Below are 25,190 nucleotides of genomic sequence, written 5' to 3' on the forward strand. Positions count from 1 at the left end.
ATTGAACAACATAATAGAAATCTTACTTATTTATTTATAAGAAATCTTACTTATTTATTTATAAGCAATTTATTTTAAAAACTAGATAACTGTATAATAGAAGAACATTTCATTTACTTATGCATTTTCACGGCGGGAAATAAAACACCTTAGCAAAATAAGATTACACACCAAAAAACACCCAGAGAAAAATCATGGTAAATTCAACTATTTTTACTTTAAATTAATTTTTTTTGGTACTGATTTAGCTCCGAGGGGTGATGTGTTTACTTTTATTATTATTTTTAAATATGAAAAAATTTAGCTTTATGTTTAAAAATTTAAATCTTTAATTTTCCTATTGGATAAACCCATTAAATATGTTAAAAATTACATTATCTAGCTTTAAGTTTATTTTAAGTAAGTTTATATTTTGAAAAACAAAGTTGCATTCAAATATTTTTGATGTTTATTTTTACTATGAAGTTTTCCTCTGGGTGTATATATATTATTTTTTTCAAAAATTCATAAAACAAACTAAAGTAGTATTGTAGAGCTGTAAATAAGACGTTTGTTTCAGTTGAATCTTAACTTGGCTAGCGTAAAGATGTTGATTGACCGATTGGTACTTTTGTTATGTATCCTGGCCTTTGTGGCTGCAACCCATAACCAGACCTTAGTGACTCCAACCCCTAACCAGAACTTAGTGACTGCAACCCCTAAAGTTCCCACCCAAGTTTGCCAGCGAAGAGGCGGATATGTAAGGTTTTATGATTTAAAATAATTAATTTGTTACATTAATGCCAACATTTTGAACAGTGTCGAGAGCAAACGGATTGCTGCTCGGGAAATTGCATACACGTGGCCGGAGAATGTCAGTGAAAATGTAAGATAAATTCTTCATTAATTTGACCAAATTTTACTGTCAATTAATTTTTTTGTCCGGATTTTCCAGACTGAGAATTGCTATAATCTGCGATGTCACGCTACAGCTGTAATTACAGCTGTCTTCATGGAAATAGCACTGAAGATGACCATCACTTTCTACATTGATTAATGTTTTTCTTTTTAATATAACTTAGTAATTTGTTTTTTCAATGTGTTCAGTATATTTCCAATATGACTACCATTGAGCGAAAAAACGACATATAATGAAATATCAGTGTTAACGGAAAAAGGCAAATAAATCTAATAAAGGTTTTATAAACTAACTAAAACTAAACAAATATACTTGTTTATGGCCTAATACTTTGTTGTGTATCCTTTATTAGCTGAGCTGAGCCAAAATAAGGTTTATCAGTTTGGACCAAAGGATATTATGCCATTTTGATATTGGCCAATTTACTGACAGCTATTTCCATGAACACAATTAATTTGACGTGGCAATACTAAACCATAACCAGTTTATTTAGATTCCAAAGCGGAAAGCGCCACCTGAGTCTAAACTTTCCGAGCGTGAATATGAAGACCGCCAGACTTGTACTCCTATTGTGTACCCTGAGCTTTGTGACTGTCCTCCAGGCTTGTGTGGCAAATGAGGGAATAGTAAGTTTTAGTTATATATGATCCCTGATTGCCTACTTTTAATCTCATTTTAATCCTAGTGCCAGATGCACATGGACTGCTGCTCGGGAAAGTGCATGACATACATGAGTAAATGCGCCGCGAAGATGTCTGGATAAAAAATTATATGACACATTAACATCCTTACAAAAAAAAACGACCTTTGCACAACATCGTGCTTCTTATATATCTATCTATATTATTTACAGTTTTTTTTTTCTAGAATTTTTGTAATTTGCGATGTCACACTATTTATGGTAATTACGTAATTTAACAGTGTAAAAAGGCGCTACGTGGCAATACCAAACCATATAAAGCGGCAAGAGCCACTTGAATCTAAACTTTACCAGCGTGAAGATGTGGACCGCCAGACTTGTAAATTTTTTGTGTACTTTATGCTTTGTGATTGTAAGTTTTATGTATATAAGATCCCAGATTGCCTACTTTAATTCTTATTTAAATCCTAGTGTACGTCCGAGGTGTGCAGGATGGGAAAGTGTATACCTCCGTAAAGCGCTTGATTACAAAATGTAAATAAATAAATAAATTAATTACAGTTTGTCTTCACTATTAAACTCTATGCTGGCATCTTCTCAGCCAGCTCAAATCTTTTCAAATCTTTTCTGTTTAGTCGTTCTGTCGGCTGGCGATAGCAAACCTTAGCCGGATCAACTGCCAGAGTGAAGTGAAGTGTTTGGTTGCTCACAATCAACTTACAACTGGTAGTGTTTGTCGGTGGCATTTACCAGCAAACAATATTTCCGCCCACACACACGACATTCGAGTATTGAGCAGACGATGCGACAAAGCGGCATCATCCACTCATAGACATTTGCATTGACACACGACTGTGGGGGGAAAAGGAAGCCCCCCTGTTCTCCGTTTTTGTGCAAGTGTCTCCGAATGATCCTTTCCCCTTTTCAGTGCACACAAAGCGCACACAATAAGTTTAGACAGCGATTGTTTGGCTTTCGTGGCGTGTGTTAGCCGCTTCCTTTGTTGTTGTCACGCCCCGCATTTCTGCTGCAGTTGGATCAACAATGGCCGAAAAGACCCATTAAAATATGGCCGACTGGCGCTTGAATTTTTATGGGACGACCCCTCCCCCGAAAATATGCCACAATAAACTGCAGCATAGGTGACCCTTTTCACGCCTTTTTAAACGCCCATTAACCGCAATCTGCCGTTTAATGTGCTACATATACAAACCCATACACATACCGAAAATTGATTATTTTTGCAATCTTATTGTCTAGTTTGTTGCCGCACGTGCCAAAGTCCGTTGGAATTACATGGAAATCGCATTCATAGTTGAGTGTTTTTGCCTGCATCGAATATTCTGGGGGCTTTTGGAATTTCTCTCGGATTTCTCTTGCTTTGCATTTGAAATTCTGCGATTTGTTTTACCAACATGCGGTTATTATTTGGCACTTACTGGCTCTGCAGTCTGTGGTTTTTGCCACAGGCATCACCTCTTCCCCACAGAGGAAGACATCAAAAACTGCGGAACCGGATGATATTCCAGGCATGCAGCCCCAAGTACCCAACACCCCTTCTCCAGCGATAAGAAGCGGCAGCTTGATGAAGTTTTGGCGCCAATGCCTGGCAGGAAATCACTTTCGTTCCCCATCCCCATTACCACCAAAAAAAAAAACCAAAGTAAGATGAAAATCGATTGCTTTTGGCCATCAGTAGCAAATATTCCTTATGCAGATTGATTGGCCTGAAAGTATGCAAGGCCGGTGAAAAGCGACCAATTTGTCATGTGTTTTTCATTGCAGCCAACGAGCGTCTTTAAATTGGGACTTTTTTCTTCTTTAACGACTCATGCCCATGGATTGTGTAATGTATGCAGGTGTGTTAAACTTTTTCATTGCACGTGCCGGCAGACACTTAAATGTCGAATGAATAATTCCGCCTGCCATCGTCAGTCGGCAAACTTTTATTGCTCTTGGCACACGAGCGAGTGGCAGTCAGTAAAGTGCTAAGAAAAACACGGAACAGGTGCCGCAGGGCACTTCTCATTCCGTCAGCTGCTTAATTGGAGTTCACAGCAAACTAAATGAAGCCCAAATCCGTCTTACCGGAAGTTCTTTTTTTGCGGAGAGTGCATTGCACTGCTTCAACGAAAACGTGGCGTATACGTGATACGGACAACTGGCCAACCGACTGACGACTAGCCGAACAGTTAGGGTCCGACTTATCAGTAACGACCTTTTCTTTGGCCTTTCAGACATAAATACCTACTCACTGAGAGAGTGGAAGACTTATCAAAACGAAATATAAAATATTTAAAAGTTTACTTTGAATGTCGCTGAGTTAATACCCTTTGAGGGCAAAAGAAAAAAATTGAATATAATTAAAAACATGCTCCGAATATACTTGTAAAGATACTCTAAAATATAATAAAACTTAAACAAATAAAATTCAAATAAAATGTTGGTTTTTGTAGTACTTTATTGAATCAACTTAAATATCAGATATTTAACTATTTTTTTTGTAGAAGATTTTTATATTGAATGCTTAAGAACTACACAGCTTATAATGGTTAGATATTGTAAGAAAATTGATCCTATAAAATTAAATTAAATATCAATAATAATCACAATGAAACCTCTCAAATCACATCTTGTCCATAAAACTGACTATCTCCGCAAATGACAACGCCCAGTGGCTTGACTTTCCCACATTAGGGAAATATTTACAGCTTGAAAAGGATTTCTTTTTTGTGGGCATCACATATGTTTATATTTGCATTTGTGGCTGAGGCACAAAAACGGGGATTTACTACGCGACGGTGTGTGTTTGTGGGCTTGTGTTTGTTTGGCAGGGGCCATGAAATTGATTTTAAATGCGGCGCAGGCCAAGTAAGAGGATGGGACACTCTTTCAGAGGACAGGGCAAACAGAGTCGGTAGCGATGATGATGCTGATGATGATGATGTCGTTGTACTCGGATGAAACCGCACGTATGACAAGTCGTTGGTGCGGTCTTAACTGGCAAAAGGAAAAGCCACACGAGCAACAGCGTCAGCAACGGCAAATCAAAGCGAGTGTCCATCAACATTACGGGACTCGCGCCAGAATCCTGGGCAGACTGGGCGGGAAAATGGAAATGCGGAAAAGTGTCAACGCTTGTCAGGGGCGGCCATGACCAACCATAAGCCTGTAGCCTGCAAAACTCATTATATTTCTGCTTGCCGCTCTGATTTTTTTCTCTTTTTCTCCTTTTTTTCTGCTTTTCCAATTGAAAGCGCCGGCCCTTTAATGTTGGTTTCAGTTTCAGTTGCTGTTACTCTTTTAATCGCACACGCATGTTTAAAAAAATATATAAAGCAGAGTGTGCTGCTGTCAGGCGAGCGCTTTGATGTGTCAAACCTTCGATGTGGAGGAAAAGGGAGCGGCACGAAATGAATAACAGAGGATGCGAAATTTGCATTCAAAGGCGGACACAGACAATGTAATCGGAATTCCAGCAATCTGACCCCCGGCTTTAAGTTGACCTTTGAAGGTAAACTTCGCCCACGCCCACTTGGCCAAAATTTGCATTTATCGACAGGTGGAGGAGGTGGCGGCGATGGTAAACTCTCATTAAAATGTAATTGCCCATTAAAAGAGCGAATACAGGCTCCTTGGCTCCCTGATTTGTCCACTTTGCTGCTTTCGAGTATCGGGTTTTTTGTCCAGCAGCGCTTTGTTTCGAGTTGTTACGTTAATTGAATCGACGAAATGACAAGCAAAACGATTCCTTTTGTATGCCCACGGGCAGCTGGCGATGGCCACTTGGGCACTCGTTACGCATACGCTCCGTGGCCCACACAAAACATGGCCCGTGGCAGTGACCGCACATCGGAACAAAGACACCACTCACAGGCGCACATGGAGAAAAAATACTTCCGTCATCAATTTAGCTGTGTTTCCTTTACACAAAAAACTTCTACATGTGAACCATTATTCAATGTGAAATATACAAGAAAAGCTTAATGACATATGGGCGAAATTAAATAAAATGCACAATAAATTGCATATGGTTTTACAACATTTATTTGCAGCGGGAAACGAAAATAATACTTATTTAAATTTTTTATTTTAAAAGGGTTACATTTGGGAACAGAGCTAAACAAGTTTTCTTTTAAAATAAAAATTTTAAATATTAATGTTCAGTTCTTGACTCTTATTTTTAATTGCTTCATTGCTTTAAAATTTTAAATTAAACATCTGAAAAAATAAAAACATTAAAAACTATAATAAGTGCCTACCCTAAAAAATAATATCTTAAAATAATAGAATAATAAAATGTATATATTTTTATTAAACATGCTTATAATTATATTATATCAACCATCGTTCTCTGTGCATTTACACACGTGTGCTGTCTGAAAAGTCCACTTTACTCTATTTAAACCATTTTCATCACCATTATCATTATCACCCAGAAGTCTGGTCGTTCCTTTTTAACATTTTTTTGTTGTTTTTTAGTTCTGTTTTTGCTCTCTGTGAGTCGGTAAGGTTTGACCCCAGAAGCAGCAAAATAGAACAACACAAGTTTTGTTTTTAGTAGTAGTTTTATTTTCCATTTCACTTCGATGGTCTGATTCGATGTTTGCCAGCTTGACAGTTCGTTTGGCCCACTTTCGGTTGCTAATTGTTTGGAGAATGGCAACAGAAAGCTGCAAAAAACTTTTATTGAAGAATTGATATCCTAAACGAGGGAAGCACACTACAAACTGGAGCGAACGCTTCTTTAAGGTGCAGCTAAAAATTTTCTAAACTGCCTTTGGTCTTAGTTTTGGCAGCCAACTTTTGTACAAAATAATTAATGAGCCCACGTCTAACAAAATGCAAAATTGGCACTCTTTTGACACTTGGGACATAAATATTTAAACCTAATTGCAGCCGCAGAGCGCTTGAATCATTTAATTTTTTTTTGTTGGTGGGGATGCCACAAGCGGCGCCGACAACAGAACCCAATGTGGTGTAAAAGGATTTCCTTGTACAAAACATAAGCCTAGTCATTGCATATTAAACATGCACACACATTCACAAAGTGCCACAAAAGCCAAGTTAAGTCCGTTGGAAAACCATTGCGCATACGCCATGTGGGCTTCTGGGTGTTTTAGTACGCTCGTCCTGCTGACTGTTTTAATGAAATTATCTGTTACACATTGCCCCAAAAAACCCTGCTGTTTGAGAGTAATTAATTCAATTCTTGCCCAGCAGCAACTCAATTTTGAGGCCACTTATGTGGCTTCAGTTCACAAATTTCCCTGATTTGCAGTATACAAAGTTAGCTAAAAAAGTTTGCAATTTTCGAAAAAAGCTTTTTTTTGTTGGCAATCCACTGGTTGCACTTGTCGCAGCTGCAACTCCCAGTTGCCACGCAACGGCAGCCAATTACATCCAAATCCATGGCAAAACAGCAACTCAGCCGAGATCCTGACCGCGTGTGTGCTTTCGGCTGGCTGCCAGTTCTAATTACCCGTCTGACTTGTCTGATTTCCAAGAGATTTTTTAATTAACAAAGCTGCAAGCCGCTGCCAAAGGTGTGCAAACAGACCAACGCCACCCGGAAATTGAGACTGACACACTGCCAAAATGTAATCCCATTCATGGCAGAAAATTATTCAAAGGGGATAAGGAAAGTTTGTGCGTCATGTGTTTTAGTATTTCACATAATCCCTTGCAAAATTTTAAACTTTCAAGGGTTCATTTAACCATAAGCTACGTTTTATAAACATACTGCGAAAGGCAACCACTGCAATCCTTAGCATTCTCTTTTAACACTGTAATTTTTTCCTTAAGTCTGTAATTAAAAATAACAATAAAATTTAGGACAAAGTCGTAAAAGTATGCTGCTTTTAAAATATAAACAGAAAGAATTCAGCAATTAATCAACATTAATCCAACAAATCTTACAAACACAGGCCGAAAAAAACAATATTCGCCTGTATCATTTTAGCCTCGTTTTAGGCTGAGATTTTTAGCGGCACAGCGAGCGCTCGTTAAATATTTCAGTCCAATTTAAGTGCAACCACAACCGCACTAAGCACTATGAAAATGCAAAACGTTTGCATTCGCGTTCGCACATGGGCGGAATTCGAATTGATGGACAATATTTGAGGGCAAATAATTTCGGACCCGCTGTTTTGCGGTTGGCCATAATAACCATAAATGATCGAATAATTCTGTTCGGGTGTGCTTTTGGGTAACTTAACTAACCCCAATACACTGCAGATTTTATTCAATTTTATTTTTCCGCTTTCCAAAGCGACATCATTAATCACGCCGCAAGCAGACGGACATTCATTCATTGTTAACCCGAGATAACTGTCAAAAACTTTAATTATATTTTCAGCATGACAAGGACGATGAGAGTACGAGTACGTGCCGCCGGCGCCAATAAGCAGGACAAATTCCGACAATTTAGAGGGAAAAACTCGCAATGCAATGAATGAATTTGCTCAGATTTGGTTTGGCTCTTTGGCTGCCCGGTCAGCTGAAATATTATACCCGGTTGCTGCATTGACAGGCCCAACCGGTTGCTGCACTTCAATAAAATCAAATTGCCATTCAATTTGGACTGTCAGTGCCGAACACCTATGCTCTTGGGTGCTGCTGCTGCTCCATTGTTATTTTTATTTGTATTTGTGCAAATTGAAAGCACTCCGCTTAATCCCGACGCCTCGAATGGCTGCTGGAAAACCAATCAGCACTGAACATCAATTAAAAAAAAAAAGAGAATAAAACAAGAATAGCTTGGGAAAATATAAAGCGTAACCAGAGCAACCAATCTGCCGGGATTTACTTCAGGCAGTCCATTGCCCTTCGAACGGAAAAGGTCCAGAGCTCCCACTGTTGCCCCAAACTGTGTCAATTCGCAGGAATATGTGTTTGCGTTGTGAAGTATTGCCCAGGAAAATACCTCTTTAGTAAAGAGTTATTTTTATACGCAGTGCGTTTGGTAAATGTTTAATCCAGCGCTATTACGTATAGTTTACACTGGGATTATAAAAATCCTTATGTTTATCTACTGATTTCATTTGATTAAAAACGCATATTAAACACTTTTAATAACAAATAATAGGAAATACATACATAATATGTATAAATGATAAATTCGGCAGAAAATATTTCAATTTTAGTAAAAAGCGTTTTAACTAAAAAAATGTTTTTCTTAGCTTTCAGAATTGTTGAGTAAAATGCTTAAAAAAGTTTTGATGTCAAATATCAATTAAATTTAAACCCTTACTGATATTATTACAGATAAAATTGAGTTTTTTCTTTAATTTAAGATTTAGTAGATGATGTGCTAAAAAAACTTAAATATAAATCTTAACAAAATTTGTATTCTCTATTTATACTTGACGTTTAGATAATAATTGATTTAATTATTTCCCTGTGCATATATGTGAAATGCATATATTTGTATACAATGAAGTGCTAAATGAGTACCATTTCCGGGTATCAATAAAAATCAATTGATTTGAGATTAAGTCTTCTGCCATTGATTGCATTTTAAGTTGCCGTTCGTGTTTATCGTTGAAATCGCGTTCGGCTAACGAGCCTAACGAAGTTTTCAATGTAATTCAATTGCGAGGGAAAACAATGGGCGATGCCATCGTCGCCATAATTGGCCCGTTAATCTCGTGAGCTTCATTAGCAGTAACGGCTTAATGCTCACCAACCGGGCGTATGCGTAACTTTTTGACACTGCCGCTGAAAGAGGCGACAAACAGGGCAATTCAATTAGCAAAGCGAACAACAAACGATGGCCAAAAGTCATGTAGGCAAGACAACTCCCTATGCTCGATGTCCAATGTCTGCTGATGTCCGATTTTCAATGGTCGATGGTCAGGTTCATGGCCAAAAAAGCAGGTTTGGTAGAAGCAGCTGGCACGTTGATTGAATTGCCAAGTTGGTTCGATGCGCGACAAATTCAATTGGTTGGCACTCACACACACACCCATTTTAGCAAAGTCTAGCAACAGGCTGCAGGCATTTGGGGGGACCTTCTATTCGGGTGTGCAATGGGTGTTCCATCAGAAAGGTGGAGTGTGCCGGTTAATTGCTTTGGAAATTGCATGTGACGAAACATATGGTATATGTAAGGAGGATGTGGCCGTGACACGGCGCTATCTGCCTGGTTAATTGGTTTATGGATAAGCCAATTTTAGCAAGCGACACCAACAGTTCCAAAGTCACATCACAAGAATTCACAATCAATGTCATATCTACGTGCAGATATTTCGGAAAAGTATACTAATACATAAAGATGACTTTAATGCAAAATAAAATGATACACATTTTTACGTCAGATGGAAAATATTTAGGAAAATATAGCGAATTTAAACAGCCCTCTTAAGCTATTTTGTACCGAATTATATACAAGTTAAAATGTCAAATTTGTTCAAAAACGGAAAATTAAATTTATTTTATTCAATATATGGAAAGATTTAATTTAATATTCCATAAAATTATGATAACTTAAAAGAAATTAAACCGAAATTTTAAATAGATTTAATATTTTTATACAAAAAGATATAATATATTTAGGTTCAAACTATTAAAAACAAGAAATAACAAATTAATCCCACTTTCGTTTAACTGCCTGCAATTTAAAGCCATTTTAACTCCTAATTTATTCAGAACACACTGCAAATCATCTAATTAGTAGCTAATATCGAATTCCTTGATAGTCAAATCTGAGAGTCATTCATTAAATTACGTACATTAACGTGTTTAATAACTCAACGTCTAATTAAAATTTCATATCAATTTCACAGATTGCTTGGAAGCCGCCTGCCATACTTTAACAAATATTGGTTTAACAATGTTGATTTTGACCTGAGAAACTTTGCCATTTTTTCTTCATTTACAGCAGCGTATTATAAATTCATGAATGATTCATTTTGGGTGAAAGGTGAATTCAATTTGATTTTATGTATAGTTTAAATCGGTTTAATAAATCTGTGAAAGAGAAATGTGTTCTATTTCTGTGTCATATATTGTAAGATTTTAATTCTACTTCCGGGGGACCCGAAAAAAATGTCTATCCCTGGGCGAACCATATATCATTTGGCCAACTTTCATACATTCAGTCTGCAGTAGCAACGACGTTAGCCCTATGTTTGTTTATGCCTCGTTAAACTTTTTAGCCACACGCATAAAACATAAAGCGCTTTGCTAGGGCAGATCAATGCCTTATGTGTATAGTGGCGGTGGTTGTGGGTGGCGGTGGGTGGCAGTGGGTGGCTATGGGTGGCCATGGCTGGAACTGTGAATGGGCTTACTCTGAAATTGAATTATGGAACACACACGCACAAACATGCAGATATGGAGGTGAACACACATAGCCGTGACATATCGAGCGAGACGCCATGAAATACAATATCTGACTCTGGAGTCAGAAGAACTGCATGGCGCGATTTCGATGGCTTCGTCGTTTTAGACTGCTAACGGTAGCATTGCTATCGGTCCACCACCTACCACCCCCCTACCACCCCACACCACCCCAAAACACCCCCGCACAAACATTCATCCATCGAATGCAAAACGACATCCCCACAAGCCGGGGCCAGCCACATTGTTCGACTCTTTCATTTTCAGCTTCACATTTCTCTATCTGCTTCCCGCTACCGCGCCACCCTGAGCCACCTCCGCCCCCCATCTGGGTTGTTGTTATTGTAAATTATGGCCGCAGCCGCAGAAAAATAACAGCAAATAAAAAAAAACCCAAGCGGAGACTAGGGAAATAGGAAGAGAAATGTGTTTCAACAGGGAAAAATATCAAGTACTCCGCTTGAAGATTTATTAATTCTTTATAAAACTTTATTAACTTTATAAAATTTGGTATTAAAAAAATTAATAGTTGTAAATATTTAGTGATTAATGAAAATACATTTTAAAAGTGCACGCAAGGGACTAAAATACTATTTATGATAATAAATATGGATTTATTTTTTCTTAAAAATGGCTTTGGTTTTGAGTTAAGCAAATGAATATTTGATTAAAATTTAATAGGCTCTAGATACAATTTCGGAAGTGCCAATTTATTTATAAGCTGCATTTAAACTGAAAGCTCAGAGTTGTTTATCCTTTTAAGCTACCAATATCTTAAGTTTAAAACTGTACAAATGAGCAGTTTTCTAAGCTCAAATTAGAGTTTTTGTCAGTGTGTTAGAGAGATGAAGAAGGTGGTCGGTCGGTCGAGGGGGAAATGGGTCCAACAACCTGTGTAGGAATCCTGGGCCTGGCATCCACCGGTTTATTGTTTCTGTTTCATTCCATTTTATTGTCGTATGTCATACAATGGCGTAACATTTACATTTCCCATTAAACTTTCCGCTATCAGTTGCCGCTGATGCTGTTTTTGTTGCTGCTCCTGTAACGCTCAATGTTGTGCAATAAATTTAAAACGCCCATACAAACAAACAAAAAAATATGTCTGCCGCAGAATTGCAAAAGTATTTCCGCCCGCTTAGATGGTGAAAAGTAAGTAAATCGCTAAACCTGAAAACATGAGGGCCTAGAACTTGAAACCACTTTTTTTTTTGTTGGCCAACAAAAGGTTTGAGAAATGGAATATTGATTGAAACGCCAGAAACACAGGTGAGTAGAAGGGTAGGTTTTTTTCGGGCATTTCTGAGATGCAACAATTTGTCATTGAAATGCAAGCGCAGCGCAAAAACTAACCGAAAAATAGTTAAACAGCTGCCGACGACACAGGAAGAAAAATAAGGACGAAGGACGAAAAACGACGAAAGCCGAAGTTGAGCAGCCGAAGTGCGAATATCGTAAGCGGGATTCGCACGACCAACAGTTGCTCCGCCTTGGCCGTGTTGCTGTATGCGAACTGCTGTTGCTGGCCATGTTGCTCCAGCTTTTGGCCTCCATAATAGACAGCGTCAGCCGCCGCAGTGTCACAGTCCACGCTCGTCCTTTGGACTGCCAAGTCGCGTTTTCAGTCGCTCGCTGGCCGCTTGCAAGTCGTTAATAAATTGTCGGTGACAAATCGCGGTTTCGAGTGAACAACTATAGGGGTCTTAACTCCAAAAATAAACCATAAACTTACAAAGAAAAAATTAATACAAAATAACAAATTTTCAGTTAAAGTTCAAGTTTAATGCAGGTGTTTATGGTCAACTGTTGCTGTTGCAGCTAGAGGCTGGAAGCCGAGAAAATCCAATGCATGTAAGTCGATTGCAATTGAGATTTATTGTCCACACACACACACTCAGTTGACAGCAGACACTCAGACAGCGCACACCTGCCGAGATTGCGCCATCAATCTTGGCTATCAATTAGATCAATCATACGCCTCGTGCGCCCTGCGGCCATGTGAAGTGCCGTATCGATTGGGAGTATGTGGAATATTGATTGGCGAAAATAAACACTCACCTGCCTACCCAGACAGTTGGTTGTCCGCGTGGAGGCAAATACACACAATGGGCTAAAAATAATTGCCAACCACCTGACCAGCTGACTTGCAAAGAACCACGACCAGCACCAGAACCCCCTTCCAGTCGAGCTTAAAGCCCTTGGATTAGAGCCTGCAAACGAACTGGAAAATCATCCTGTCCTGGCGGAAACTAAACCCGCTTACAGATCAAGGCCATCCGGCACAACAAGTTCCAATGAAATTCGGTCGCCTGACTGGCCAATAATTACTTAATCCTACATATGCTGCAATTCTAGTAAATATTTTGCCCTACTTGCCAAAGTTCCTTCACCTTTTTCTGCGAAGGAGGAAGACTTTCGGTTCAATTATTCAAACAGCAATCATTTTACAATTGCTTTTGCAAATGTTAAAAGAGGGGAAGAAGTTGTTTAGCTCCACTATGCAATCAACGTATTATCAAGGAATTTCTCAATTTTATTGCAACGTGATGATTCAGGAGCTATTATTATTATAAATTAATCTATTTTCATTCATCATTTTTTTAAGACAAGGTCACTTATTTTATTGTATTGAAATTTATAATTCATTTCAAATGAGTAATCCAAGAAGACACTTTTATCTAAATTGTTGTCCTATCCCTTTATTTTCCCAAAACTTTTTCGCTAACAAAATTGATTTTAAAAATTAAACCACACGAGGGAAACCATCACTAAGTCACACAAGAAGCTAGCCGAAAATAAAAAAATTCCCATGACTTATTCAATAAGTGGTGTGGAAAATGTTACCCTAAAGCCGAACTGAAAACTTTTCACCAACTATTGGAGGAACAGAAAACCGGAGGACCTCCTCCTCCCTCCTCCCTTCCTCCCTTCCTCCCACCTGTGAACCACCCTGCAGCAGCCAATAAGCTCCGTTCCCTCGCCCTGCTCCTCCGCCCACTTCCACTTCCGATTTGGCCACTCGATGTCCAGCTGCGTCCACGCTTAAGCCAAGTCAGTATGGCCCGGCTATGTGGCGGAGGACATGTGCCTGACACTCGTCAATGTCAGCTGGATATGGGATGGCATCAGACGAACCCCCTTTTTGCCAACTAATCCCGATGAAATCAAAAGCAAAAATCAAGACGCAACTGAAACTGATTGCTGTGGATAGATGGAATTTGCTTTGAAGGCATGTTAGAGTGGGAACATAATAGAGAGAGTGAGGAAAATCAATGTCCCCTCCAGCGGCACTTGGAAACCGCCTTTAATGGGCGGTGGGCGTGTCAGCGGCCCCACCCCCTCACACACTTAAATTACAACTTCACACACTTGTAACGAATAATAAAAGCGCAGAAAAAAAGAGGAGAGTGCAAAGGAAAAATCAAATAGCGACGAGGCCAAGTCCCCCTTACATTTTCCTTTTGGCGGGCGGACCTCGTCATCCTCATCATTTCGACAGCAGCGATTGCACTCGGAGAAAAATTAAATAAAATGTTTAATATAAAAAAAGTAAAATGAAAAATATGTGTTTTTTAAGTTTTATGAATTTCAAAAAGTATTAAGCAATAAGAATGAAGAATAATTATTTAACACATATATTTTGTATTTTCCATGCTAAAAAGTAGTCCAACAATTTTGTTCTGTGCCGCATTACGTTTAAGGAAATTCCTGTTCTCTGTGTGTTTTCTGTTTCTGTTCTCTTTTTTTGTTGCTTTTGTGTGATGTTTCGGGGCAGCGCCTTCATTTCTGTGTTAGCAGCGGGCGGCGTTGCTTTACAGTCCCCAGCGGCCTGATTAAATCCCTATCCCCCCACCGGACCGCCGACCGACCACTGAACCCCGGCAATACTCTCGACCAGACAGGACACAAGTCTCAGAATTCAGGACACAGGACCCAGGACTCGGGACTTGGGAGTTGGAAATCAGCACGGCAGGATAAGGCGCTGCATGCGTTTAGTGAGACGCGCAAATGATGAAATAAATGAAACTAATCCAAGAGAAAGCCCAAATGGCAAAATATTTACATTGCCAACCGCAGTTGCCACAGCACTGTGGTTCAGAATGAGCCCAAAAAATAAGATATAAAATTGCAATGCCATTTGCGCGTTAAAAATATTAACATACTCCTTAAATATCTAAAAACTTATAAACTCTTTGTAAAGATTTTGTATGTATTCGAAAAGGAGATGTCTTGCTCTAATAGAATTGTAAATACATTTTTTTTAATTTGAAAATAAGGCAAAATAAAAAATGTTAAGTAAATTTATTACATTACTGAAGCATCCTTTTTATTTGTAAGTATACAAAAAATAGAAAGCATTTTTAGTATCAAAAATATTAAAAGCATATTACGTTTAAATAAAGACATAAACGTTATCAATTAAAGGAAATTTAAAGAGGTTGTTATAAACCTTTTTGTTTTGTAACTAGAACTGCCATTTAATAAATTGGACCAATGTACAGAGTTTTGGCTCAAGAACTCGCAGGACTTTCTTACATTTTTTATCCAGCCACCCGGCGGTGTGATAAACATCTTTGCCAAGTAAGCAACAATTTTTATGCCCCAAATTGTGCTCCTTTCAGGCCTCTACCTCCTTTTTCCGATGGCCAGGAGCTGGATGGCCAGCGGCTGTGGTGTCGATTTTGGTGGCGGCGGATGGCAGTGGTTGAAGTTGAGGTTGCGGTGTTGGTGCTGCGAAGTCGATGGTTGATTGGATGACGAGGCGGCTCAGCGCGTGCAGGCAAATATTTTTAATGATTTTCTGTTGGGCAGGCAAAGGCTTCGGTTCGATCGGAAGGTTCAGTTCAGTTCGGTTCAGTTCTGTAATGTGTCTGAGTTTCGTTTTACGCCCCAGTTAGTGCAAAACTAATTACACTTAGGACGCAGAACGACGGTGAAAGATGGTTTACCTACCAAGGTCGGACATTTTTAGCTGGGCTTCACTCTCCTTTTAGTATTAAAAATAATCTTAAAGTTTTCTTTACCAAAAGGTAATATGTATATTTAAGGTTAACAAATAATGACGTATAAATAAATGTTGAAAACTCCTAAATTATCATAATGTTTAATATGGTACAATCTTAACGCACAGTTCACCGTATCAATAAAATTATTAGCACTCATCCGAAAATCGTATTTAATAATGTTATTATTTAAATTATTTGGACTATATTATAATCAGCATTTTAATAAATTTTATTATTATATTAAACTCAGAAACACTTTGACTACTAAACAGTTCAATGAATAAATAATGAAATGGTTTTAAAATTAGTCACTCCGCAATCGCAAATTTTTATTTGATGAGTGAGTTTGAAATTGGCTGAAATGTACTACATAAGCTGTTCCAGCTAATTCCCTAATTCACCATTTTCCTACATGCTCCTCTCGACTTCTAATGCCTATTTGATGAGTGCCAACGATGTTCAACATATTTAATACCTGTATGCGCGTGTTTTCACCTGTGAATTCTTATCACGTGCGCTCACATGTGACTGAGCTCCAGTCTGTTATCTGTCAATGTTTGTTCCTCTGCTGCTGTTTCACTTGATGTTTCAGTTGATGTTTCTGTTTCTCTGGCCTTTTCGGTAGCTGCTAATGCAAAATTATGGGCTTCTGCTCAAACACGCTCTTGCGTTTCCGTTTCCGGCGACGCCATTTTTGTTGTCGCTGCCGCTTCCGGTGTTGTTGGTAATTCACATGAATGTTTTGGTGTTGGTCCTTGACTAAAACTGGGCGTAACCCTTTCTGACGCCCCACATTTCAGCTCGGCCCGAAAGTGAACGGACAGATGGACGGCTGGGTGATGGATTTTTCCGCGCACGCATAGTGTTGCTTTCGGTTTTTTTTTATTTCGATGGGCATTGCAGATAAGGCTTGTAGTGCCACGCCCCCTTGACACTAATGGAGTCTGCTATGGTGAGAAGCTAATCACAAAGCACATTCCATTTAAAATGCTAGAAATTCGAATTGAAATGGCTCTTAATTTAAGAAATGAAGTTTATTAAAATTACAAAAAATTATACATTGCATTACATTACACTTTTAAAAATAATTTTTTTGTTGCCTATAAAACTAAACTTTTTTTTTAAATTGTTGGCAAAGTTCACTCACATAAGCTTGAAGACAAGTTATTTCTAAATTTAACTGTGATTTCTTACTTATAAATAGGAAACCAGAACTGAATATTTGGACACATTTTTATGAGTATTTCACTTAAAATAATTACTGAATATTTTCTTTTCAGGACAACAAATCGTAATTTTCAATACAAATAAAATGGTCTTAGGAACACAGGTTTTAATTTTTTTGCTTAAATTAATTTAATTCAAGATGTTATAATTTTACGATATGATTTTTTCTTAACAGTCCCATTTTCTATAAAGTATTTTAATTATACATGCATTTCTTTAGGCTAAGCTCTCATTTGGATTTTCAGAAACCCATTCCTTTCCCACAAAGAAAACGAAACTAAATGAGTTCTAGTGGTAGATGTTCACTAGAGGAAACCGCACTCAGGGACCTTGGAGTTCATGTTCCGAAATAACCAACACTTGGCCAGCCAATTAGGCCAACTCAAGTGGTCAGTACATGTGGACTCTGTGCCAGCTCTCATCCTTTTTTGCTTAACCCGCTTAAGCCGGAGCAACAGCTGCGGCCTACTTCGAGTATTCTCCCAGCCCACTTTCAAACCCTTTTCGCAGGCAATTAAAAAACAGTTTTCTCTTGTTTTTCCCCTTTACATTCGCTGTTGCTTAGCAGTGAGTGGGTGCGGGGGCAAAGCATAACTTATTAATAAAGAAAATAACAGGAATGCCTATGCAAATGCAGTTATAATTAAATTTTAAAGGCAAAATGATTAGGCTTGTAAATTAAATTCCCAGCTAATTGATAATGAAAATCAAATAAAACAAAGGGAGGAGAGTCAATGGAATCGCAATGGAGACTGAGAGTTACGACTCCTTTTAATAAGTTTTTTTTTTTATTAAATCCAACGACACACGCACCACATTTTACTGCTGACAGTTTCAATTCACAAATTACAACCTCAAAGCGCAATTACCAACACGCGTCCACGTCCAAACATATACATATATAGAAATGTCTACGGTGGCAACCCAACAACGAAATCCAATTTGGGGTCTGGCCCCTAGTCCAGGTTCATACTCCCAGCTCCCAGTTACCAGCTCCCAGCCGCAAAAACCCAAAGCACGCCTCAAAACCTGTTACAATGCCGCAACTCAAGCGCAGACAGACGATCTGAGACGCAGGATATGGAGGAGGACTACGAGTAGTATATCGTTATGAGGTTGCAAAGGGGCAGCAACCACAAAACTGCCCATGACTGTAGTATGTCCAAGGACGCATGTCCGATGTCCGATGTCCTATGTCCCGTGTCCCTATTTCCATGTCCTGTGGCTGGCCCCCGGACAAGGGCAAGCCGATTATCTTTTCATGCAACATTTGTAAATCTAAAAAGTTAAATGACACTAATCTAAATTCCACAACAGCGACTACGACGACGACTTATGCCCCGAAAAATGTTTCCACCAGTCAAGTATAGTATGTGTGTATGTATGTATGTGTGTGTGTGCCCACCAAATATTGCAGCCTAAGCGCAATATTCTTGTGAATGTGTGTGTGTTTTTGGGCGCAACAAACATTATTCTGGTATCTTATGATGTTTTTCTTTTTTGGGCCCGGAGTTGGTCGACTTTGACAATCAATTGGTTGCAATTTGCATAAAAGGATTCAAATCAATTTGCATTTACATTGCGGTAAGAATTACTTGCTTATCAGGTTATAATCATAGCGTTCGTAATTTTGAATGTTGAAAATATATTTTCTGATGACTTATGGTATTAATGTTTCTTTTAAAAATGTTTTCAAAAATATTTGTTATTTCTAATAATATTGGAACCCAAAATATTTTAGACTTAAAATCCGACAAAAAGTTAACACTTTTGTGTGACATTTTTTTATATTTGGCTAAGAGCATTTCCGAATCGTTTTGATTTCACCCGGACCTGGCACTTGTTTAGCATTTTGCGTGTTTTCCCATTTGTGTGTTTTTAAAAACATTTTCCCATTGTGGCTGCTGCTCCTGCTTTGGGTCACCCACACATATTATATAAAGCCGAGTTTATCTTAAGAATGTAGATTGCCTGTAAAATATTTAATTACACTCTGCGGCACGGCCACAGACAGCCAGCACGTATACGCCATGTGCGACACTAAATGAGTGTGTGTGTGTTTGAGAGTAGCCCTTTTGGCAGCCAGCTAAAATCGTTTGGAGAGTGTGTTTGTGAGTTTTGGGTGTGCAATGGCGGGTGTTCGGGGGTGTGCAATGGTGTGTGTGTGAGGGAACATGGCAATTGCCAAGTGCTGACGTTGAGTGCGCTACACACGAGTGACACTTGTATACATCTCTGCAAGTGTTGATGTGTCTATGACACAGCTTACATACATATTAATATATATATCTATATATATATATATTTGGATCCTGGTAACTTGTAGGTGTGTGTAGTTGTTTTTGGCCTTTGCTGAGTTTACTCTGTTATTTATTTGCCACACAGATGGCGCCGTGCCTGTCAAATGGTTGAGCTCTTCCTGAATTTTTAATCAACTTCTTTGGCACATTTTGCATATGAAATAGGTCCAATTCATGTTTCCTCACCTCTCCACCCTCTGTGTTCCATTCCTTTGTTGCTTTCTTGTGGGCTGTTTCCCTTTCGGCCTAGTCATTCATTAGTGACTGGGCCACGTAAAGTGGCAAAATGCTAATTATGTTTATTGAGCAACGCGCCAAAGCAAATAATTCTAAAGAGGCTTACCTAAAAATTCTGAAAAATTATATAAATATTTACACAAGGAAAAATGAGCACGAGAAAGCTACAAAATTATATAGCTAGAAATGGTATATTATTAAAAATGAATACTAATTTACCCATTAATTGGTTTATTTCCTTTATTGCAATGAATTATACTGTTTTATAATCGGACCTGAATTATGTTTCTGTTGAATTAAAGAAATTAAGTTTTAAAAAATCATAATATTTTTTGTCACTAACATTAGATATTGATAGATATTAATTTGGAAATTTATTTTATAAACTTAGAGGAAATTTTCGAAGGAATACCTGACAAATTGATTACTCATTTTCGTGATACTTTTTTTTTGGCTGCGTAGAAAATTGTATGTTTATTTTGCATATATATACATTTGTGTTTGTTTCCTGGCAATTCCCGCCACAAAGGACCCAGGAACGAACACACCTCGGGGAGAACGGACAACAAAATCGACATTGACCTTTAATGAGCAGGCGAATACGGACGCGGACACCGACGCGTGTCGCTAGCCGCATAAAAGTTTTGCATTTGATTTGCGCCAAGGTCGTTTTATAAATAAGCTCCCGACCGCAGCCCTCGAATCCTAGGACACCCATCACCTACCACGCACCACCCTTCGAACCACCCACCAACCACCACCCACAGGCAGACATCCTGTCGATCAGAGCATGTCAGTTTAGCTCGGTTCGGTTTGGTTACCAGTTCGCAGGGCAGCCATAGGGACCTAACCTTGAGCACACCCAGCAGTTGGACCTGCACCTGCTCCATCCCCATTCCCATCCTCATGCCACATCCCACGGATATCCTTGGGTGTGGCCAGTGGCGTGCCTTGAGGTGCTAAATGTAAGCCCAAACAGCTGAAGGTGGCTACACTTAACAAAATTATATTTAGCTGTGAATATTCAAAAACATTTTGTAGATCTACTGTCAATTAATCAAAAATTCAATGCTGCATTTTTTAAAACACAATTCTTATAGCGTTAAAGAAATTAAACAAAATATATATATTTTCGGGAAATAAAATATATTGACTTATTTTTTAAACATTCCTAAAATCACTATTACGCACAAGCGTTCATTTGTATTATTAACGTCTCACTCTATGTAATATTAATTTCATCAATTCTTAAAAGCGTTTAAAATTTAGTTGAGCGAATTTTACTGAGCAAAATACCTCTTAGTGTATTTCCGTCAAATCCTGAGAAAGCACATAATTAAAAGCGACATTTTTTTTTGGCTTTGGCGGCATTAAAAAGCTGTTGCGATTACCAAACTTAAATGGGCCGCATTGTGTATATACGCACCTATAAAAAAGGCAGCCAGAGGCCGCATTCGATGTGTCTAATTAATGATTAGCCGCGGCTTAATTAGAATGCCAGCGATTGCGGCTGACAACTGAGCGATGCTGGCGCCGCCTGATGAGTTGGCAAGTCGAGCATGAAATTGCCTGTGGCGGCAGGCCGTGTTGGGGGCGAGATTAATTTAATAAGTACAAGTACAAGTACAGGCAATTTCACTCCGCAAATTGCATTTTATTTCTAGAACGGTGGCACGTGGCGGATGAGTTATATGGCCAGCTAATTGCAGGCCTCAGTCAGGCAGTCAGTGAGTGACGCGCCGAGTAATTACAGCTTTTGCCCAGGTGGTTTCACTAGCAACCGGCCACTTGAGCACTCGCCCAATTGTGCGCTTTTTGTTATCTGCCTCTCACTATCTCACAGGCTGCACCTGCTCGCAATGACCTCAGCCAAATATTTACTGCCCTTTCCGGGCTTATATTTAGAATTTAGGGCAAAGAAAGTCCCTTTAAGTCGCCAAAGGCAGTCAGGTTTGGAATAAATAGCTGCTGTTCATTTCGGTATAAAGAAAGATTCTTAAATATAATATTATTAAATTTATATATATATTTATTGAAAAACCCCTTCCTGTAACTAAAGTTATTAATAGCTCCAAAGTTATGTTTCTCAGAGTTCGAAAATTTTTTTTATTTTCGGAACGTTTAAAGGCACCTAAATGGATTTATCTGCAAATTTTTTTTTGAATTTAATGGCAACACGGTTAGTTTTCATTCTTCTGTCAATTTTTTTCGGTATTACTTACGCAATACTAATTATTTTGTAAGCAAAGGTGCTATGGTTTGTTAAAAATTGTAGGGTTAGGTTTTTGATTTTTAAAAGCCCGCCTTTCATTGAGTATGTCAGGGTATTTAGCAATGCGCTTTTATTAAATTTATTTATTTTTAGTACCCTGCTTGCGTGTTGCAAACAATTTTCATGTTGGCCAGACAAACAATAGGGGCTGAAATTGATTATAGACTCTTCATAATTTATGCTTATTAAAGCCTTTTATGCCAGTCAACGCCACGCCTCTCCCATCCAGCTGATATTGTTTCCGATTGATAAATTTAATTAAGTTTTATGTGTGATTCGTTTTTCTCTTTGACGGCTTCAGCTAATAGGATTTAAAAAACAAAAAATAGGGATGTGTGGCAAATGGGAAATCTGTCCGGAAAAGGCAAATGACCTGAGTGTAAAACTGTGGCCAAAGTCGAGGCTTGGTTTCTGGTCGGTCGTCCTGCTAATTAAGTGGCAGAGCAAACGACGGTGTCCTTCGACCACAGCCACAGCCACAACCAGCACGTCAACAGCTTACCGAAAATTTATTAATTCAATACTCCATTTGGGCACTCGATGTGCAACCGTAGGTCTGTGTTTGGCAGGCTGTATGCCCAAATGGCTGTAAATCGAGAAATTGAAATGCAATTAAATGCACATTCGGATGCGGTCATACGCACTGTTGCCCCGAAGAGGAAGCCCGAGTTGATGTAACATTTAAATGGAAATGAATCCAAGTGCCAGGCAAAGGCATAAAGTCAGTCGTGCATGATTTCATTCAGCCAGTCAGTGGAGCATCCATTTAGCCAGCCAGATTCCCATTGACATCTGTCCAAGTGTGGCTAAGTAAATGGCTTAGAGGCCTTCGTCGACAGGCAGAATGCAGAACTACAGAACTACCAAGAATACGGCTAAAACCGAAAGTGTTGCCCTGGCTCGTGCTCATTCCTGAACGTGTCAATGAGTTTTTAAGCCCGCTCTCGTCTCGGTCTTAGCCCTTTTTGTTATTATTACTTTGGCAACAACTCGACTCGAGTCGACATGTTGCAGGCTCATCAGCATCGCATGCAAACATGCAGACAGACAAACAGATAGACAGCCAAACAGACAAAGGATGCCAGCCAGGATAAGAGCCGTGTGGCTCGCAAGGAAAACAGAAACATTCAGACATCCAAAAAGCAAAACAGCAAAACAGCAAAACCGAGCACGGAGCCCACAGAACGAACGGATTATTTGTTTTCGGCAGCTTTTGTTTGTCTGCCATAACAGCTCTCTCGCCTGCTTTCATTGCACACACCACATTGCACACAGATGAGGTAAAAATAATGGATTTTCAAAGTTGCAAACAAAAAGATTCATGTACATCGACAACTGCAAACACAACATAATAACCGTTGAATAAATCTAAGCAAAAAACCCATATGTATAAGATCCCACAGCTATTAAAGTGTTACTATTTAGAAACCTAAGTTTGTTTTATAGATTGCGCACAAACTAATTATGTGAGTATATATGTTTATTTTAATTTGAGGCAGATTTAACAAGATTTCCAGTCTAATACACTTTGAGACCGCATCAGTTTTAAATTTCCATGTCTTGTACATTGAAAGTGCTAGCAAACCCCTTTACTGGCCATATCTTAAAATTTGAAAAGAAAAATCATTTAAAAAAAAAAAGGAAAAGAAAAAGGGAGAGAGAGAAAGAGAAAGGTAATACATATAAATGACTACATTTGCAATTAGTAAATTAAAAAAAAATACACCTATAAACATTCCAATACACTTATTTAAAAAAAGTAAGTTTGTGGAGAGTACCTTTTTAATTTAACCGACCGACCGTCGAGCACATATAAAACTCTATCTACCAAAAAAAAAATGGTAAAAATGGCTCCATTACTCAAGATACATTTTATGTTCGCTTAAGAAACGCCTGAAGGAAGTGCTATTATTTCGACAGCATCTGTACGTCTGCATGTTTTCCTTTTCTTTTGGTGTATCTGCAGTCAGATTGTGGCACATCCTGCGACTTTCTGCCTGGCTGTGAATACATTCAATGGCTCCTTTGTCCGGTGCTTTAAGAGCCAAAACGGCCACAGCCAGTAAGAAGTCAAGCGATATTAACTCATTTCATGCGCACAGGCTGTAATAAATATCTGGTCTGGCCTGGCCACAGTTGGCCTAGTTCGTTTGGCAATAAATCCAGCAACTGGCCATGTAAATTAACCGCCATCGAAACTTATGAAATGTGCGGCATTCGGCATAAGCCGTAGCCCATTACCACCATCATCGTCGTAATAGTAATCGTAATAATCATCATCATGATGCCTGCCAAATGTCAGGCTGAAATTAGTTGGCTTGTGTTGGTCGTTGCTCATCAAAAAAGGATGGAACCGATGATGAGCCGTTGGAGTGGTGGCCGGGCCACCAAAACATATCCAATATGAGCATGTTGACCGGCCGAAAAGAGCAGCAACAGCAGGCGTTAAGCCAACATCGCTGGCTGAAACCTGCAACAAAAACACAGCCCAAGCAAACAAAAAACGTGTGAGTGTGTGTGTGTGTTGGCCTGACCCCTGATGGTCGAAAGGAGGATAAATGGGGGTTACGGGGACTACGGCAACTGGAGGTCGAGTGATAATCACAGCCAGGGTCGGTAGCTGCGCACATGTTGACGCCATTTCAGTGTCACCCTGACAATGTTATTAAAAATCCATTCAAAGTCCCCACACGTCAGAGCGGGATATGGCAAAAAAAAAAAAAATTGAGGGGGTTACGCTTTTGGGACCCAGCTGTATTCAAATGATTTGCCTTTTGGTCTCGTAGCCTTTTTCCCTCCCCTGGACTAGCTAATAATTAGGCTTCTGTGGAAAATATCAATCATTTTTCATCTATTCAACCTTTTTTTTGACGAAAATTTAGAGTGATGACAGGGCAAATGCAGGAACCAATAAGTGACTTTGATTCATCATATTTCTAAGCCACAAGCCAAAAGGCTGTATGTCAACACATTTAACTTTTCTAATAATGTAAAGCAATTCAAACGTATGAATATCTAAGAACCTTTAGCTAGCTTTTTAGCTTTAGTTAGCTTTTCAACTAACTACATTTGTAAGCTATTCAATTATTTTTTGAAAGACATTCAGAATTATGACTGAGAATATGCTGCTCTAGTAAACTTAATTAACGCATAAAATTGTAAAGCAACATATCAACTTATATTTTAAAATCATCAAATTTAGATACATGATATTTCTTTTTAATAATGTAAAGCAATTCAAACGTTTTAACATGCTAAAGAATTAAAG

At 38.7% G+C, this 25,190-nt stretch overlaps 1 protein-coding gene and 2 long non-coding RNA genes across 6 annotated transcripts in view; all 3 read left to right on the forward strand.

The window, feature by feature from the left end:
* Nucleotides 1-543: 543 nt before the first annotated feature.
* Nucleotides 544-1,227, forward strand: LOC128252026 (uncharacterized). Its single transcript, XR_008267273.1, has 3 exons — nucleotides 544-739; nucleotides 799-865; nucleotides 935-1,227. It is a non-coding gene; the product is annotated as an uncharacterized LOC128252026 (long non-coding RNA).
* Nucleotides 1,228-1,401: 174 nt separating this feature from the next.
* On the forward strand, nucleotides 1,402-2,137 carry LOC128252028 (uncharacterized). The gene is made up of 3 exons (XR_008267274.1): nucleotides 1,402-1,524; nucleotides 1,584-1,950; nucleotides 2,010-2,137. It is a non-coding gene; the product is annotated as an uncharacterized LOC128252028 (long non-coding RNA).
* A 10,189-nt stretch (nucleotides 2,138-12,326) lies between these two features.
* LOC128251841 (uncharacterized) overlaps nucleotides 12,327-25,190 on the forward strand; it is a 33,644-nt gene continuing 20,780 nt past the window's right edge. For all 4 annotated transcript variants that reach the window (XR_008267243.1, XR_008267244.1, XM_052979050.1 and 1 more), the window contains exon 1: nucleotides 12,327-12,731. The gene's annotated coding sequence lies outside the window, so the exon portion shown is untranslated. The remainder of the gene's footprint in view (nucleotides 12,732-25,190) is intronic.

This window comes from Drosophila gunungcola, chromosome 3R, assembly GCF_025200985.1.
Source record: "Drosophila gunungcola strain Sukarami chromosome 3R, Dgunungcola_SK_2, whole genome shotgun sequence".
Lineage (NCBI taxonomy): Eukaryota > Metazoa > Arthropoda > Insecta > Diptera > Drosophilidae > Drosophila > Drosophila gunungcola.